Here is a 13,716-nt window from a genome sequence, read left to right as displayed (position 1 = left end):
CTTCCTAGAATTACATCAACAGCTATAATATTTCCATTTACAAACATGTGTATACAGTTTTTGCACCATATTCATCTTCTTTCACCTTTTACCATCTCCTCCCCTCCTCCCACTGGAACTAATCCCCCCAACCCAGGTAGGACCTGTTCCTCCTTCCTGTTCTCCAATGACACTCCAAAAGTCATTTAAGGTTTTGTTATGCTGTCTTTAAGGAGTTTGAATAGATTTGCATTTTATAGTTCTGTCTTTGATCAGTTTTAAATAAATATTTAATGTGTGTAAAATTTTTTTTTACTTTTAGGTTTTGGGCCTTGATCATGCTAGGCAGATGCTCTTCCACTTGAGCCACTCCCAGCCCTTTTTCCTTTAGGTTATGTATGTATGTATTATGCATGTACTCATTCATTTTAAATATAATCTCATGTACTTGCCTGGATCAGTTGGAACTACAGTCTTCCTACATATGGCCACTTGTATAGCTGAGCCCACAGGGCTTGCCACCATGCTGGGATTCCTGATTGGTAACAGGGATAATTTTGGTGGGGTTCAGTACTGGAGATTGAATTCAGAACTTTATGCTTACTAGGCAAGCACTCTACCACTTGAACCATGCAAACATCCCTATAAGGCTAGTTTTAACACGCAGATTTCTTGATTTCCACTCATCATTTGTTGAAGAGATTATCTTTGATTCATAATATTTCCTTTGCCCCTCATTAAAGATTAGTTGACAATATCTATGTGGATTTATTTTGTGGCACTATATTCTGTTCTATTGATTTATTATATTCGTCATCCATACCATACTGTCTTTATTATTGTAACACTATAGAAACTCTAATGTTGGATTGTGTCAATCATCCAACAGTTGCTCCTCCAATAGGAGCAACTTCTGCTTCTGCTTCTTGCACATAAACATGCTGATGGCCACAAAATAACTCCCTGGTGTACTGATTGAGATTGCATTGGTTTCTATGAATCAGCTTGAGAAAAACTGACATTTTGATGATAATGAGTTCTCATACTCAGCAACATGGACTACCCCTCCATTTACTTTGTTCTTTGATTTATTTCTTTAGAGTCATAGTTTTACTCACATTTTTTAGATTTATATTTAAGTGCTTCATTTTTTGAAGTGCCAATGTAAATGATATTGTACATATAATTTTAATTCCTATTTGTTCATTGTTGGACATGAGTACATTTAAAATTAGAGTGAGGGGACAGCTGTTACTGTACATTTAAAATGATACAACTTTTAATTTCATAGAAGCCATGCATAAATTACACCTTTCTTTATTCGTAGAGGATTTAATACAAATAATTTACTGAAAACAGTGAATGTTGAATTCAAAATACCAAAGTAATCAGAGTTAAGGTAGAATTTCTAGTTTTAAAGTTATTTCTGAAGAAAGCATTCATGGATGTTAAAGATGCCTCATGAGTCTTAATATCAGCAAACTATGTAGACAGAGCATTTCCTAATCAACTCTTTCCATGATGTTAGCAGAGATTCCTAACAACTTTTGAAGTATTTACATCAATTCATCACTAATTATATCACATGAAGTATTCAATTTTCAAAAGGTTGTTACAATATATATATATTTCTTAAAACATTTTCAGTTTATAAAGCATGTAAAAATTAATATATTATCTGTGTATATTAATTACACAGTTCCTGTATGGTGTTGCAAATATGGTGTTAATGATGACCTCCACACAATCCCAGAGCATTTTATGTAATTATTTTGCTTTTTGAGAAAAACAGATATTTTCCAAATGAAAATTTTATCCAGTAATATCAAATATTGTTTTTTGATACAAAAAAGTGAGTTAATAGCTAGTGCACCCTCAAGTCTGTGGGGAATCCCTGTGGGTTATGTGTTAGTGTAAAGGACGAAATAGCAACAGAATTTGCATTTTCAGACCATTAAATATACCTTTTGTATAATTCAATTAGAATTCACTTAGTACAGAAAAAAGCAAACAAACACATAATATTATTCTTGGTTTTGATAAATGATAAATAGAAAAAATAAATAATGCAATATGAGTAAGTAAGGAGCAGATTTTTGATGTCCAGGAATGGTAAGACAGTGTCATTTTTTTTAATAAGGTCTCCTGTTGTCAATAATTAAATTATGGGATAAATGCAATCAGTTCAGGAAAAATGGAAAACTGGAAATAACTTATGACCATCCTAAAAGCTACTTAATTTGTCACCAAAAATGTCACAAAGAAAATCTCAGGCTCATACAGCTTCATCATAGAAGGAATGTGTTCCTTAGCAACTGGAATATAACTTCCTGCTGCCTTAGATTTGCAACATCAGTTTTAAGAATGGGTAAGATTGTTCCAGTTATAAAATAATATTTTAGATTATTTATGGTAGAGTATTGGAACAATGTATCTATGAAGGGTGTTGTTGGCTCTGTGTGAATGTCTTGTTTTATGTATCTATGAATGCTGAAATTTAGCAAAATTGGGTGAATTTAACAACTCAGAGGGTACTCCAACTCTAGTAAGACATAATAGTGTAACAGAAATGGAGGGTTTTGTTTTAATAGATATGGTTCATAAAAACCATTAAAGCATATGCTAATGAGTGAAATTAAAGTTATAATATATGCTAAGGTGTGCCACAACATGTTCAATATATAATTTCTCAGATTTAATTGTTCCAGTTATACAAGTGGTACAATTGCTGTTGGGTCTGTATTACCTCACGCTCAATATACAAATCTGATGTTAAAAACAAGCTTGAGGATGGCACATATTTCAAACACATAGGAAAAACAAACAAAAACTCAATTTGAGCCAAATTTTACACTTAATAAAAATCAATGCAAATTGAGAAAAGCAAGCTACAAATAGAGTAAAATAACTGAATTTCACTTATGACAAAAAATGGAAATGTCTAAAACAAAATAGCAAATGGGATCAAGCAATGTGTGTGAGCTCACTTGTGTGTGTGTATGTTTAGGGAAGGATGCTTTAGATTTGTTCCATGAAAATGAGGTTAATCTAATATTACTAGAGTTGGAGCATCCTTTGAATTGTTAATTACAAACAATAATTAATTCAATTTGGTAAATTATTTTCTTTTTCCATAGTTCACAATGTCTACATTAAAGTCCGGGTGTACCTATTTGTTACATGATTTTTTTGGATGGTACTGAAGATGTAGTCAGGCACTCTACATCTTGATCCTCATCTCTATCCCTTAATACATTAATTTCTTACAAACAGGAAATATCTAGATGACATAAGAGGAATGGAAATAATAACATGAGGCTTTTATATTCCATCAATGATAATCTATTTGATTTTTACCATTTCCTCTCTTGACAATTATTCAAAAAGAATGATCCAAAACCTTTTAAAAATAAAATTGAAGTATGGAAAAATCAGGAAAATACATAGAATGATAGTGATTCTGAAATTTTTTTCCAAGATCCTTCTGGTGATCTTATACCATAGGTATAAAAGAGATTAAACTAAGACTTAATGGAATAATCCAGGCATAGAGAAACATTTGGAGACCTTGAAAATCATCTCCTTGTTTGGATTTGCATGGGATGAAACATTTTAAATACATTTGTTTGTCCAAATGCATGATATCCAAAGCTGTGCACTCAGTGAACTTGAAAAAGTAAATAACTGAGCTTGAATTCCAGCTACTGCCAAGGATTAAGAACTTGAAGCACACCCAGCTATGAAGGAAGAACACAAAAACCTTTGCATTGGGAATAACTATATTCACTTTTCTTCAGAAGGTAGGATTCCTAGAAAGAATAAATATTGGCTCTTCACTACCAACATACAGAGTGTCTAGTAATAGAAAATGAAAACTTCTGAAATAAGATCATGATATCTTAAATATTGAATGACTTATGTCTATGATTATTCTAATGCAATGTTTGGAGCACAATCATAGACAAACAGGTACATAAGGTAGAACAGCTTAAATCAGAATAAGCAGAACAAGAAGACAAAAACATACCCCAGACATTAAAGTTAGTGAAAGTATGAGAAACTGTCTGTAAAATACATTATTATAGTTTTCCAGTCACTATTAAGAGCATCTAAGAATGTTCTAATCTTAATATTTGTTTTAGAGAAGATTTTATTTTCTCTTATTTAGTATTGTACTAATCAAGAAATATAAGAAGCATGGATGAGTCCACACTTTTTGATTAAAAACAAATGATGTCTGTACAGTTCGCTATTAGGCCAAGAGAATCAAATAAAAAGAAAACTTAAAAAGTGAGAGGTAGGGTAGGAGGAAAGATAAATTAGCTCTAATGAAAGACAATCCAATGACTGAATTCTCAGGACAACTGGGGAAGAAATTATTGGATCTATGTCATTTAGTCATACATACTGAAAACAATCTATCTCCATCTAGTAGTAGAAAAATATTTAAGAAATGGGACAAATAAAAACATTCTTGACAAGCAAGAAAAATTAAAGTAACTACAAAAAAATGAGTATTTTAGGACATTTCTCGTCTATTCCACTGATAGAAGAGAATAGCAGACAAAAGATTGAGTCCAATAAAATGAAAAAATTAGATTAATATGAGGGCAGTTTGAAATGCAAGCAAATATATGGGTAAATTTAAATAAATATTCATTGGGTGAAACAAATCTTTTCTTGGATTACAAATACACACATGTAAAATTAAGCAATCTCTGACATAATTAGCATAAATCTACAAGTAGAATTAGAAATCTTCAAAACAACAAATTTTGGTGATGAGAGTCAAGTTAAGAGAAAACAAACTTTAGTAATTCAGAAGTTCACACTTTAATTTTGTGAGTGATGAAAAACACCTGCATAACCATTTTGATGCCAGAATTATTGACAATAAGTGAATAAGTGGTAGAATCAGCCTAGGTGATCAAGACATGATGAACACATACAAAACATGCTGTATCTTTTTTTTTTTTTTTCCAATACTGGGTACTGAACTTGGGGCCTTCACCTTGGGTCACTTCACCAGCCCTATTTTTGTGAAGGGGTTTTTGAGATAGGGTCTTGTGGACATAGTTGCCCAGACTATTTTCAAACCACAATCCTCCAGATATCTGCCTCCTGAGTAGCTAGGATTACAGGCGTGAGCCACTGGTGCCTGGCAGTGATGCATCCTTATAGGCAAACGCGTACTACTAAGCCATAAAGAATGAAATTATGCCATTTTCAGGAAAATGAATGGAACTGGAGAACATCATACTGAATGAAATAAGCCACGCTCAAAAAGCTATAGTATAATCTAAGTCTAAAATGAAAAAAATCCAGTAATATTGACACTTAAGTGCAAAATGTGCCTTGTCAGATGAGGTGTGTCTACCCAAAAAAGCTGAGTATATGGAGTTAGTTCTAGGGTGTGAAGAGGATCACAGTATGTTACTTATAAATATATATTGAGATAGCATAAAAAATCCCATTAGGAAAAAGGTTCAAGATGGCAGAAAGTTGAGGGACCTGAGACCCTGAGCTCTACAATTTCAGAAAAATACTTCAGATTTTTGGTAGCAAGGATTAGATTAGGTTACCCTGCTTTTCTGCCAACTAAGATCAGATCAATACATATGTGCACATAATGCTCAACAACTGACCCTTAAACTAGCTATTTATAGCACATACTAGCCAGGAAGTAGTGATGGTGGGACAAGCAGCCAATTGCCTATCCACCCAATGTAAAGCCATTATTTCTTTTTTTCCTTTCTTTTTTTTGCATCTTTTCTCCTGTTTTAGAAAAGCAAAAATGTAATGCAGAGAACTGTAGAATGAGTCATTTAAACACCTGAGAACTCCTGGACCTGCTATAATACATGGACACAGAAACTTGGACTCCTGATTGGCAGAGCAAAGCCAGATATGACACATTCCACCTAAGTGAATCTACAACTGTGTCAGGTGAGCACAACACATCATCAGCTCTAGAGGCAACCACATAGTCCAGCACAGCTGGTGGGCAGATTGCATCCCCTGGACAATACTGATAGCCAAATAAATGGATGGAATATTTCAATTCTGCCTCGGGGTGGGTAAGTAAGAATTTGAGCTCACCCAGCCATGCAGGGCAGGGCAACCTAGTTGTGGTCTGGTGAAAACAACACCACATTAGACCACCTTGTAGAAATGTGGTGAATTGAAAAGCAATCCATCAAAAAGCTTAGTTCTAGCTCTCAGGCTTACCCTATGGATGAAAGGGACTGGTGACTACACAAAAACCATATCCTCGTAGGACCACTTTGGAAAATCTGTAACAGATGACCCATTCCACCAAGGAAAGCCTGGGCTCAAACACCCTGACCAATGTCCCCCAGAGATGTCCAAAAGGGAGGGGAAGCATCCATTGCCACACAACACAGCAAACCAACCTTAAGAAGGGACAGAGATTCAGAGACAGCCCCCTTCAAAAGTGTCAGAACTTGGATTTGAAATTAGAGGATGGAGTCCAGATCATTCATTGACCTGGTTTTTTAAATTTACTATTTTTATTTTTATATTTTTTCATTTTTTTCAATTTATGCTTACCTATCTCCCTCTTCCACTCTGTCAAAATATCAATTTGCTCAACAAAATGGCAGGAATCACCACATATCTCTCAATATCAAAAGTGAATGTTAATGGCCTAAAATCTCCCATCAAAAGACTTATCACAAAGTGGATTAAAAAGGAAGACCTGACAATCTCTTATTGCAAGAAACCCGCCTTACAGACAGAAGCATTCATTACATTAGGATTAATGGTGGCAGAATATGAAACTATGAAGCCAGTGTTAAAGTGCTACACTTACAATAATATTTCATAGTCCAAGTTCATTCATAAAACATAGTCATTGAGAAAATTGTCAGAGTTTATATCAGTAAATATATCCTTAGATCTGCTTTGGGATTGAGAGTCACACCACTTAAAAGTTTGGACAATCCTAAACCAAGTGCTTCTGTTCAAGTGATTTCTTTCCTTAGGAACCAACCTGAAATTATCTAGAAGAACCAAATTACAAATATAAATTTAAAATGAAAAAGTTGACACATAAGAAAAATAAACAAAACAGAATGTGTACTCTCTCAGAGACAATTAAAACTCTCTCCAAGATGTAGACATTAAAATTTTAAAACATAATATAAAGTAATTATACTTCAATAGGCTTTACAAATGAAATAGAGGATGAACACTATGAGCACTTAGATTACACTGAGAAACAAATATTAAGCCATATTATATATGTGTGTGTGTGTGTGTGTGTGTGTGTGTAGTATACATAGTTAGTGTATATATATGTATTATGATTGTGAATTTATAGTACATGGATATATAGATATTTGGTTGAGCTAGGCAGACAGGTACACACACACAGATGAGAAAGAATGAGAGAATGAGAAAAAACAAATTCTCAAGTGATATTACACTATATTTGGCATATTATAAGAACTTTCATAAATGCCATAATGTACCCCCACCCACCACAACAATAAAAATTAAATAAATGAATAAATAAATAAGCAAATGAAAATAATAAAATAATATAGAAGAGAAAAATAGTAACTACTGAGAATAACTTGATTTAGTAGATTTCAATATAGTATAAAAGTATAGCACAAAGATGTAGGACAAATGTATTGAAATAAAAATGAAAAGATATTGAAATACAAAGATTAAAAAGAAAATAGGTGAGAAGAATAGAATAAAACAGTGTTCTGAAAATGCAAGCATTTGAGTCAGGAAATAGAAATAGAGAAAATAGAGAAATACATCTAGATTGTACAGCTTATATGCAAATGGTTAAATATATCAGATAAAACAAGTATTGTTTTAATATTCTTCATAAAGTTTAGAAATAAGAAATTGTCACCTGCTCATAGATATTTTGCAATCCAAATTTAGAAAGTTAAAGAAAATGAAATTTCTTTTAATGAACCAGAGAAAAAGTGGAGGTAACTTTCAGTATAAGAAAAATGTCAAATTATATAAATGTTACAATATATATTGCTGAGGATATTATCTATTTTTCTGTCATCTATTTACCTATCCATCTATCCATCTACCTACCTACCTACCTAACTAACCTAGCTACTTGTCATCTTTGGCTCCCCACTACACCAATGAGTTTCTGAACAATATTATCTCTTTCATGAATAAGTAAATATAATTACAGTGTTTAATAAATGTACTGTTAATAATGGTTATGATTGTTCCAAATGAGTTTTGAACACAAACAATGAAATGTGAGAGAACAAAGCTTGCCTTAGAAGACTGTCCTGTAGAAAGAGATATAGAATCATAGTATGGTTTTGAAGAAAATGGACAGCCAATGACAGGACTGATTTTTAGGAATTGTAAGAAAAGTACTGATTTGATATTTTATATACTTTTGTTTAGCTAGAATTTGGAGAATTATAAAAAGAGATGATAGGTCACAAACCAGTTGTTTCATATACATTATTGATGTTGCATTATTTATGGCTGAATATATTTTTAATTATACTACACATTACAAATGAAAAACAAAGTACTTGTTCATTCTGCAGCATAGATATTTGTATCTTGTTTTCATTTGTATTCTATTGAAAATTTCTAGTTCTTTATCTTTGCACTATACAGGCAAACACTCACAATAACCAAGAGTATGACTGAAAATCACAAGTATGTTACTAATGATCTTATAACATAAAAGGAAAATCAAGAGATCATTAATGAAAAGGAGGAAAAATTTAAGTGACTATGTATATGACATCTGTATGAATATATATACAAATAAATATCATAAACATGAATATCATATAAATGTAATTTGGGAATAAATATATTTAAAATATATATATTATAAAATTTAGAGAAAGTAAAGATTTTTGCTTTTGTATGATCCATTGATATTTAATAATTTATACTTAATTTTTTAAATAAATTATGTATGGTTTCAAAAACAATACTAACTGATCTTAAGGTGGATGAAAAATATCCAAGGACTTATATACTATGGTAGGATTAATAGCCATATGATCACTTATGAAAACTTTTTTGCATATTAGAGAAAATGGGATAAAAATATGTAAATATTATTTTTAAAATAACAAATTTTAACTATGGGTTTTTACTTAGATAAAAAACAAGAAAATAGTGTACATGTTGACATATTTTTTATTAATTATGTGTTTGTTGCTAGCAGATGCAAACGTTTATGAACCATATAGTCACTTAAGAAAAAAAAAGATAATCAAAAGAATAAACTAAAAAGACTAATAGTTTTAACATTCATGTAATCAGCATACTAGGTGAAGATGTGAAGAAGTGGTTTTCTTCTGAGAAAAAAACTAGAAGTCTTTGAGTTGGAAACTAAATCCACAAGCTAACAATAACAGAACACTTACGATATTATTGCCAGGGTTCTCATTTATTTAAATTACTCTCATTCATTCAATTTTATACAGATATCCTGCCAGGTAAATAATAGAAGACAAACTAAAGGCAAAGAGATGTTGTATACCTTTGCAAAGATACAAAGACAGTAGAGATGTAGAGTTGAGAATCAAAGTCAGTTTGTTGTGCAAAACCATGTAAACCATATGTTGACCAATAGCAAAAAATAAATTACTGTATAAAACAGTTCTGTAAAATAAGCATATAAAACAACAATATCACAAAATTTGAAAAGAAAGACAAAGGCATTTTAGATTTTCAGTACAGTGATGTTATCTTAACAAAGACAAAGAAATGTAGATGATAAAACAAAAAGAAAATTAGATTGAGGATTATTAACTTTTGCAGTTAAAAATCATCAGCTACTAAGTATTTTTGATGCAGATTTTCATGTTTGCTATTTGTGTGTAGGTCAGATGAATGGTTATTAAGTCTTAGAAAAAATTAAATATTTATCTTCATTATACTAAAATATAACAGGAAAAGTCTAGATTAATTATACAGTTTATGGAAGTAAAACATCCACCAGTACAATGAGATTTACAATTTTTGAAGAAAACTGGATGCTTTCCAATTTCAACCAAAAATGTTCAGGTAAGCTAGGAAAAATAATGCAAAGCAATTTTTAAGATAAAATAGATAGAAGCATTTGCATTAGAGTTGTCATATATGTCAGGTAATATATTAACCTTCACAAGATATAAATCTATAATTATGCCAAAAATAAACTATGTTTTATTAAGTCAATTTATGTCTCATGTGAAAATTACTGTAGTCATTACACAATAGCTTATTCTCTTAACCCTCTTGTTACTAAAAGAAGTACATAGAATAATCTCTGATTTTAAAATACAAATATTAATTAAATTATTTAGCAGCTGTTTACATTAAAATGATTTACAACTCTCATGGAAATTTGTAATCGTACAAATGTGCTTCACTTTACATAAAAGATATGTTCTTAATGAACTATATATTAAACTCCTGAATTACATGGCATGGGACAATATAAGATATAAATAGTTCTAAATTATTCTCAAATTTAAAAATCATTTCATGGTAAATGAAATTGAAAATATGTATATCTTTGATAATTTAAGATTTTATTACTTAAATTTCTCAATTTCCTGAACATAGGAAAACATTTTGAATAATTATCATGTTTTTAAACACAATTCCTTGGTTATAAACACAGTGCAAATAATTCTTTGTATATTTGTAAATGCGCCTCCGAATGTTTTTAGACTAACATACTGATAGGATTGCCTGAAGCCTAAGATTTTCCTGTAATATGTGATTGAGAAAATATCATGACACTTTTGCTTAAATAGTAATATATACTGTGCAGTCGCTTAGTTAGCATGTACTTCCTGGTGGAAGACCTGTGCCAACTCTGTCCATGAAGGCAAATGTTTCACAAATAATCCAAAATTACAGCTATATGTTATTGTTGCTGTAGAAGACTTAGCATTTTCAACAAGGAGAATGTGACATCAGGCATTAAATTGGCACATCCAAGAGAAAATAAGTGAACAAATACACTATCAACTAAACTGTTGACTTTCAACCTGTACTGGTTTTAATTAAATTAAATATGACTCAAAATTCAAGCATTAGAAACTTAATTCTCAATGGAAAAGTGCTGTGAGGTGGGGTTAGATGCTTAATTACGAGAGTTCTGCCTTTATAAATAGATCAGTACTGCTACAAGATCAGCTTGCAAGAGTGAGTTCTATCTCTTTTATAGTTTTCTACTTGTACAAAGCATTCATAAAAAGTTTGGGGTTTGGGACATTAATGCAATATAACTGTGTCTTCATAAAAAATAAGAATTGCATCTAGTGGTACATTTGTGAGTACAAAAATGGTTAGATGAGGATGCATGGAGAAAATGACCATCTGAAAGTTATTTGGTTGCTTTTCAGGCCATATACATATGTATTTTATATACATATATATTTATATATGTAATATCACTTATCTCTATATATGTAAAAATGACAAAACATGTTTAAATATGTTTGTGCATATATATTGTGTATATATATCTTCTTCTATATATATGTACATATATTTGTATACTTAATGCTTGTTTATGAGGAGAATGATACTAATTCATTATCTATTCAAATTTGTAAATGAAAAGAAGGCATTGAGTTTTTTAGTTTGGGGACAAACTTAATCCTGAAAATAATAGAGGACCTAGATATGAATCCACACAGCTATGCCCACCTTATTTTTGACAAAGGTGCCAAAAACATTCAAAGGAGAAAAGACAGCCTCATCAACAAATGTTGCTGGGAGAAGTGATTATCCATCTGTAAGAAACTGAAATTAGATCCATGTCTATCGCCTTGTACTAGTATCAACTCAAAATGGATCAAGGACCTAAATATCAGACCTGATATTCTGAAGTTACTGCAGGAAGGAGCAGGAAACACTCTGGAACTAACAGGTATAGACAAGGACTTCCTCAAGAGAACCCCAGCAACCCAGCAACTAAGAGAAAGGATGGACAAATGGGACTTCATAAAATTAAAAAGCTTCTGCACAACAAAAGAAATGGTCTCTAAATTGAAGAGACCACCCACAGGGTAGCAGAAAATATTTGCCAGCTATGTACCAGACAAAGAACTGATAACCAGAATACACAGGGATCTCAGAAAACTAAACTCTCCCAAAATCAATGAACCAATAAAGAAATGGGCAACTGAACTAAACAGAACATTTTCAAAAGAAGAAATTCAAATGGCAAAAAGCACATGAAAAAATGCTCACCATCTCTGGCCATAAAGGAAATGCAAATCAAAACTACACTAAGATTCCACCTCAACCCTGTTAGAATAACTATCATCAAAAACACCACTAACAACAGGTGTTGGTGAGGATATGGGGAAAAGGAACCTCTCTGGAAAACCATACGGAGGCTTAAAAATCTAAACATAGATCTGCCGTATACTCCTAGGGATATACCCAAAGGAATGTGACTCAGGTTACTCCAGAGGCACCTGCACACTCATGTTTATTGCAGAGCTAATCACAGTAGCCAAGTTATAGAAACAGCCAACATGCCCCACTACTGACAAATGGATTAAGAAGATGTGGGATTTATACACAATGGAGTTTTACTCAGCCATGAAGTAGAATAAAATCTTACCATTTGCAAGTAAATGGATGGAAATAGATAACATAATCCTGAGTGAGTTTAGCCAAGCTCAGAAGACCAAAAATCATGTGTTCTCCCTCATATGTGGAATTTAGATATAGGGCAAATGCAGTAATGTTGTTATACTTGGGTTACACACAAAGGGGAGATCACATATGGGAGGAATGGGGATAGGTATGAAACCCAAAACTTGAAAGTGTTTTATGTCCTCACTGCGGAGGAGCTAATACAGTTATCTTGAAATGATAGAGGTCAATATGGGATGGTGACCGGGAAGTAGCGAGGAGGTCAGGTAGAGATGAATTAATTCAGGTTGTAATATACTTGTGCATGGACTCAATGCTAGGAATGTCTATATATAGCTATTCTTATCTCAACTAGCAAAAATGCTATTTTTTTAAATTGTTGCTTATGTCTTCTCTTCAACAAAATTGGAGAAAAGGGCAGAACAGGTTGTGCCTGGAAATGAGAGGAGTTGGGGGGCAGGGGGAGAGGGTAGAGGGAGCAGGGGAAAGAAATGGCCCAAACAATGTATGCACATATGAATAAATGAATTTAAAAAAAAGCAGAATGCAAAAGAAAAAAATTTGAAGTGCTTCATCAATTTCAGTTAAATGTCAAAATACTTTTGAGTGAAGTCTGTTTGTAAAATAGTGGCTTACTCAGCCATACCCTTTAAATATATAATGAAATAGAAACAAAAAGAAAAATGCATATTTAGCAAAATGAGAATGATAATTAAAGGCTTCAAGGGTTTCAGCTATAATGCATCTGAATTACAAAGTGAATTTTGACTTTCTGCTCAGAATTGGTTTAGAAATCTCTCTATTAAAATAGTGTCAGGAGATTATGCTGTCAGAAATGGAAAAGAATAAAAGATGTGAGCACACAAAATTACAGCTTTGCAATTTCAGAGTAATTTAAAATTGATATATTTCTCTTAAAATATGCAAGTGTTTTTTCAGACTGAAAACTATTCTGTTTGTTTTTTTTAAATAGTGACCTGAAAGTCTTGAAATTATTTAAACCAAATCAGTTATATCCATTATTTTAGAATTTGTAACATGATGTAGAAACAAGTTTAAATCAGATATCCTCATATGAAGATCCCTGGT

Source organism: Castor canadensis, chromosome 5, assembly GCF_047511655.1.
Source record: "Castor canadensis chromosome 5, mCasCan1.hap1v2, whole genome shotgun sequence".
Lineage (NCBI taxonomy): Eukaryota > Metazoa > Chordata > Mammalia > Rodentia > Castoridae > Castor > Castor canadensis.
The sequence above is the reverse complement of the archived record's forward strand: the minus strand, read 5'-3'. Positions refer to the sequence as shown.